The 7490-nt window shown below is 40.5% G+C and overlaps 1 pseudogene; it reads left to right on the forward strand.

The window, feature by feature from the left end:
• The first annotated feature begins 388 nt into the window (after nt 1-388).
• Nucleotides 389-7196, forward strand: LOC120538175 (annotated as a pseudogene).
• Nucleotides 7197-7490: the final 294 nt, after the last annotated feature.

Raw genomic sequence — 7490 nt, forward strand, 5'->3', positions numbered from 1 at the left:
TGATCCAGAGACAGATGTCTGGCAACAATATATAGAAAGACTGTAATAATACTTTAAGGCCAATGACATTGCCGACAGCAAAAGGAGAGCAATATTTCTAAGTGCATGTGGCGGTAAAGTGTACGGACTTTTAAGAGACTTAAGGCAGCCCTCCAAACTGTCCAAGCTCACATTTCCTCAAATTGTCACTTTACTTATGGATCATTTTGCCCCCAAACCCAGCGTGGTTGTTCGAAGATACAAATTTCATTCCGAAAGGAGGAACGCAGACCAGTCGGTGACGGATTTTGTAGCCAAACTGTGAAGGGCATCTGAGTTTTGTGAGTTTGGTGGCAATCTGGAGGACATGATATGAGACAGACTGGTATGCGGCATAAACGAGGATCGAATGCAGCGTTGGTTACTAGCAGAAACGGAACTTCCGTTGAAAAAGGCCATGGAAATTGCACTGGCTATGGAAATGGCGGACAAAGATGTTGTGGCGTTACAACAGCAGCTGCAGATTGTAAGTACAGGAGACATTAAAGTGCATAAACTTCATGCCTCTCAGACCAAGGTGAAGGACAGTGTTTCCTGTTTTCGTTGTTGGGGCAAGCACAATAGTGTTCAGTGCCTTTTTATAACTGCAGTATGCGATTGGTGTCACAAGAGGGGGCACTTAGCGAGGAAATGTTTAATCAAAGCGCAACACGATGACAAACTAGAAAATAAGTTGACCAGAAAGGATAATACAGTTAATTTTCTGGAAGATGAAAAGAAGGGAAGTGAGGATGAAAAGGCATTCACATTGTATCTATACTAATAAAAGGCAAAGCCCTCACTCACTCACTCACTGACTCATCACTAATTCTCCAACTTCCCGTGTGGGTGGAAGGCTGAAATTTGGCAGGTTCATTCCTTACAGCTTCCTTACAAAAGTTGGGCAGGTTTTATATCGAAATTTTACGCGTAATGGTCATAACTGGAAGCTGTTTTTCTCCATTTACTGTAATGGAGATGAGCTTGAACGCCGTGGGGGCTGAGTTTCATGTGACATCATCACGCCCCCCACGTAATCACGCAGTACATAGAAAACCAGGAAGACCTCCAAAAAGCGCTGAAGAAAACATGCATTATATAATTGAGAAGGCAGCGAAACAATAAGAAGCGAGCGAGTGACATATACAACCATATTCATGAGTTCTGCTACTTCGGAAACAAAGCACGATGTAAACCTACACTTTAAATTAAGTTCATAGACAGGCTGCGCTGGCGTTTGTAATTTAGTGCCTGCCCATATAAGGCCGTCCGTCAGCGGCAATCCAATAGCAAACTCCCACTAAATATTCACGGGTGAAGGACTGTGCTTATGGAGAGGAAGATGAGATGGTCAGGGTGGTGTTTGACACAAACTCAGCGAAACTGCGAGAGAAAGTTTTAAGTGCCAGGACTAAGGTAACATTAAATACAGCCATGGACATAGCACGAGATGGCACCAGCACAGCTGGGAACCTTCGATGCATGTACACCGAGAGGCTCACGTGAACTGACGCAGTGCACAGATAAAAGCAACAGTTCCAAAGAGCTGAACAAAACCGAATTACACAATTGAAAAGGCAGCAAAAATATGAAGCGCCTGATACATACAAGCATATTCATAAATCCAGCTACTGCGGAAACAAAGCACACGTTGGAAAAAGTCAATGTCCCGCTAAAGGAAGACAGTGTAAAAAAACCCGTGCATGCAGTGTGTCAGGTCTCAGATAAAGAAGAAGACGAGCTGTTTATTGATGCAGTAAGAAACGAATCGATGAATGAAACCTGTCATCTTTACAACGATTGACAAACACGGAATGTAACTTGAACACAACACATCCTACAAATACGAACCTGATTGAAAGAAATAATGATAATCAAATCCTTGATGACAGCAACACTCAGTAACACTCACAAAACAAATACTGTATATTGACAGTCATGTTACGTTATTTTTAAAATGTTCCCTTTTTTTCTAGCTTTTTAACACACTACTTCTCGCTGCGATACGCGGGTATATATATATGTATATATATATCCCGATCTACATACTCGAATAATGGATACTTTATTCGCCATCAATGATTGTTTTGGTAAAGCCATACTCAGTGTATTCATTAGATGAACGGTAAAAAGTAAGAGCGAGGGAGGATGACTTATTGAGGCATGCAGGCTGTAGTGCCAACTCTATCTGAATTGCGCGATCACATTTGAAAAATATATCTTTTCAAGTTCTATTTAGTCCATATGTGTCAAACTCAAGGGCGCGGGCCACATCCGCCCGGCGTAATTATATCCGCCCGAGATCATTTTATATACTGTATTATTGTTATTAATGGCCCGGTATATGAAGCGCTGGTAACACAATAAACTACAGATCCCATAATGCAGCGCTTCAGCTGCCTTGCCAACACTTACCGCTAATCAAGTCTAGCTTATGATGCTGCAAGTTATTGCGAAGCTAGCTCACACGATGCTGAGAGAAAAGTTGATTCTGAAAATAGAGCCTTTAAAACCGATGGGAGGCTGAGTATATGTTTACTGAACCCGTGTGTCTCATTTGTGGAGCTAATGTGGCTGTAATTACAGAATTTAATCTAAGACGGCACTATGAGACAAAACATCAGGGTAACCTGAATGCAATGCAGAAGATACAGAAAGCAGAATAATTAAATAAGAATCTGACACTTCAGCGGACGTTTTACCGTGCACAATCACAAAGTGATTTCAAGTGAAGCTGCTTTTATGGGAGACACAAATGCACCAGTGCACCTTGCCCCACTTTCCCTGTTGCCAAGTAATGTTAAACCAAGTCGTCACTACGGTGTTCCCAAATACGCACTTTGCTGATAAACTGAGCGAGCGCACTGAGTTTGCACGGCGCTTTGGTGACTTTGAAGAACAAAAAGTCCGTCTACATGCGGCTCGAACCTTGTGCATGTTTGGTAGCACATATCTGTGTGAGAAGCTCTTCTCAGTGATAAAGACTAACAAAACAGCACACAGGAGTCGCCTCACTGATGAGCACCTGCAATCCATCCTGAGAATCTCCACAACACAGAACCTCACACCAAACATAAACGAACCTGTTGCCAAAAATAGATGCCAGGCGTCCAGCTCTAAAATGACATATGAGCAAAGACAACTGAATGATTTGATTTGTTATTGCTGAAAGGAACACATTTTATTTATATTTCCAGGTTTTGTTATGCAGCATGTTCATATTTGAATTTGTATAATTTTGACAGGATATATTTTTATGGAGAGCAAAATCTTTTGGGATATTTAAAATCTAAGTTTATTTTTTATATAAAATTACATAAGAGTAAAGAAATTTGAATGTTTGTTCTTTTAACGTTTACTTTATTTCTAACTTGCATAATTTAGACAGGATATATTTTTATGGAGAGCAAAATATTATAAGTTGTTTAAGGTTTGAGTTGATTTATTCACGAATAATATTCCTGTCTGTTTTTACCATTCCTACCAAAGATATTTCTGTCGACTAAATAAAAATTCCTTCTATTTAAAATTTAAATAGAACTTGAACAAATACGATAGTTCATAATATCCACGCAGACTTGCACGTAAGACCGGGAGTTTTAACAAGCAACGTATTGCACTGATACGAAATAGCTGTGTGTGTATATATGTAGATATGTATGTATATGTATATATATGTTTATATATATGTGTGTGTGTGTATGTATGTATGTATATATATATATGTATGTGTATATATGTAGATATATATATGTATGTATATATGTGTATATATATATATGTGTATATGTATAGATATGTATATATATATGTTTATGTGTGTGTGTGTAAATATATATATATATATATATATATATATATATGACAAAAACACTCATCACTCACAACAGTGACAAAACAATTACATTCACAATCATGTTACGTTATTTTCAAAATGTTTCCTTTTCTTTTTCATTGCTTCTTTAACACACTACTTCTCCGCTGCGAAGCGCGGGTATTTTGCTAGTCAACTAACAAACAACAAAGTTTCACCATATAAAGTCACACTAGAAATAAATGGGCAAAACATTGAAATGAAAATTGACACAGGTGCATCGGTCACCATACTGAGTGAAGAGGCTGGCAGACAACTGGGAACTGTCGAACTGCAGGAAGCTGATGTGTCATTACGGACATACATTGAAGATTTGGTTCCTGTGTTAGGCAGACTACGGGCTCAAGTCAAATTCAAAGAACAGCAGAAGCAATTGCCACTGTTGATTGTGAGAGGTAATGGGGCAAATCTCATGGGCTGAGACTGGTTGAGAGAGATTGAGCTCAACTGGGGTGAATTATACAGAGTATAATAAGAGTGCCCCTGAGACTTTGGAGTCAGTGTTGGAAAGACACAGAGGAGGGACCAGGAACACTGGTGGGGACAAAGGCAAAGATTTATGTGGATGGGGAGGTTCAGCCTAGATTCTTCAAAACCCGTCCATTGCCGTACAGTTTGAAAGACAAAGTGGAAAAAGAATTACAGAGACTTCAGAGTGAGGGTATTATAGAACCTGTATGTTTTTCAGAGTGGGCTGCAACAATAGTACCTGTGGTAAAGGCAGATAGAACAATTCGCATCTGTGGAGATTACAAGCTCACTGTGAACCGAGTTTCCAGACTGGATAATTATCCAATTCCCAAAACAGAGGACTTATTGGCAGAGTTAGGAGGTGGTCAGAAGTTTACAAAATTAGACCTCACCCAGGCCTATCAACAATTAGTGTTAGAACCAGGGTCCGGCAAGTTTACAACAATTAATACACATAAAGGATTGTTTCAGTATATGAGACTCCCATATGGAGTGTCATCCAGTCCTGGGATATTTCAGCGTACTATAGAAAATACTCTACAAGGCATCCCTCAGGTAGTAGTACGAATTGATGATATTTTGATTACGGGAAAGGACAATAAATGTCATCTTGAACACCTTGATGAAGTACTGGCAAAGCTTCAGCATGACTAAGAGTACGTAAAGACAAATGTTTTTTCATGGCACCTGAAGTTGTTTACCTGGGATATAAAGTTGATCGCCACGGCATACACCCCATACCAGATAAAGTAGCAGCCATTAAGAAAGCACCACAACCTAGTAATCAGACACAGTTTAAAGCATTTTTGGGGTTACTTAATTATTATCATAGATTTCTACCAAATATGGCTACCACCTTGGAACCCTTACATAGACTGTTGCACGTGGAAACTCAATGGTGTTGGACAGCTATGGAAGAGAGGGTTTTTCAGAAAGCCAAAGAAGCATTACAGTCTGATCAGTTATTAGTTCATTTTGAGGAGGGGAGGGAACTGTACCTGTCTTGTGACGCTTCACCTTATGGGTGGGAGCAGTCCTCTCCCACAGGTGGGAAGATGGAACAGAAAGACCCATCGGTTATATAGTGCAGGCCAAAAGTTTGGACACACCTCCTCATTCAATGTGTTTTCTTTATTTTCATGACCATTTACATTGGTAGATAAATAAAACCATTTCAGGTGACTACCTGTTGAAGCTCATCAAGAGAATGCCAAGAGTGTGCAAAGCAGTAATCAGAGCAAAGGGTGGCTATTTTGCAGAAACTAGAATATAAAACATGTTTTCAGTTATTTAACCTTTTTTTGTTAAGTACATAACTCCACATGTGTTCATTCATAGTTTTGATGCCTTCAGTGAGAATCTCCCAATGTAAATGGTCATGAAAATAAAGAAAACACATTGAATGAGGAGGTGTGTCCAAACTTTTGGTCTGTACTGTATGTCTTGTACACTGACTAAAGCTGAGAGGGGTTATTCACAACTTGAAAAAGAAGCATTAGCCATAATATTTGGTGTGAATAAGTTCCATCAGTACCTTTTTGTCAAATCATTTGTAATTGTGACAGATCACAAGCCCTTGATAAGACTGTTTGGGGAACAGAAGGGGGTCTCACAGTTAGCAGCAGCACGCATCCATCGCTGGGCATTGACTCTAGCTTCTTATGAGTATACTTTAATGTATAAAGAAGGAATACGACATGCTAATGGAGATGCTTTGAGTCGCCTTCCACAAGGTGGAGAGAGTGAAGAAACCCCACAAACTGAGGATGTCATCAGGCTGTTGGAGCATATGGACAGCACTCCAGTTGGTGCGTACCAGATTAAGACTTGGACACAACAAGACCCTGTATTGTCAGTGGTTTATCATTGGGTGCTCAAAGGGAACTGGCCAAATAAACCTGTTGAGCTAACTTGGCAACTGTATATTCACAAGAAAGCAGAGCTGAATATGGTGGATGGCTGCATACTGTGGGGTTGTAATACCTCCAAAGTTAAAAAGACATTAATTAAAGAGTTACATGAAGCACATCCGGGCACCAATCGTATGAAAGCACTGCCTCGCAGTTACCTTTGGTGGCCAAATATGGATAAAGAAATAGAGCTTGCAGTCCGTGAATGTGTCAGTTGTCAAGAAAATCAGGCTTCTCCTGCAGGGGCCCCACTTCATCCTTAGGAGTGACCTGAACAAACATAGGCTTGTCTTCATATGGATTTTTGTGGACCAGTGATGGGTAAGATGCTGTTGATTTGTTTAGATGCATATTCAAAATGGATAGAGGCCCACCCAATGCAATCCATCACATCGTTGGCCACTATGGAAAAGTTACAAAACATTTTTGCCACTCATGGCTTACCAAGAGTTGTAGTAACGGACAATGGAAGCAGTTTTGTTAGTGCTGAAATGAACTATCTTTTTAAAATGAATGGCATTAGACATGTGTCATCAGCCCCTTATCACCCGGCATCAAATGGTCTAGCTGAAAGAGCAGTCCGAAAAGTTAAAGAAGGCCTGTGAAAGTTAACAAGTGGGACACTTGAAACTAGACTAGCACGGTTCTTGTTACGCTATAGGACAACACCACAGACCACCACAGGCATATCCTCTGGTGAGTTATTAATGAGGTGGCAACTACAGACACATTTGGACTTAGTTAGTCCAAGACTGGGGGAAAGAGTGGCAGAGAGGTAAGTAAACATGTAGAGTCGCAATGACAGTCATGCAAAGGAAAGGACATTCTCAGTGGGACAGCCTGTTTATATTCGGAATTTCCAGTCATCAGGGAAACAATGGATGTGTGGGGCTGTGATCAATCAGACTGGTCCTGTTTCTTGAAGGGTGGAGACAGAGAATGGGCAGGTGGTCAAATGACACCAAGACCACGTCCGTCCCAGTTATGACCAACCAGGGGCACTACAGGCAGTACAACAAGATGACTTCTTGGTTCTGTTGGCAAAGGATCATCAGAGAACAGAACAGGTAGAAGACAACTCAGTAATTAAACCCCTTACTATGCCAGAACCTGAAGATGTGTCCAGCGGCCCACAGTTGGAGGACACAGAGAGGGCAGAGACAGTTCCACCATTCCAAAGATATCCTGTTCGATTGAGGAAAACATCATCTTATTTG

Source organism: Polypterus senegalus, chromosome 10 (assembly GCF_016835505.1).
Source record: "Polypterus senegalus isolate Bchr_013 chromosome 10, ASM1683550v1, whole genome shotgun sequence".
NCBI lineage: Eukaryota > Metazoa > Chordata > Cladistia > Polypteriformes > Polypteridae > Polypterus > Polypterus senegalus.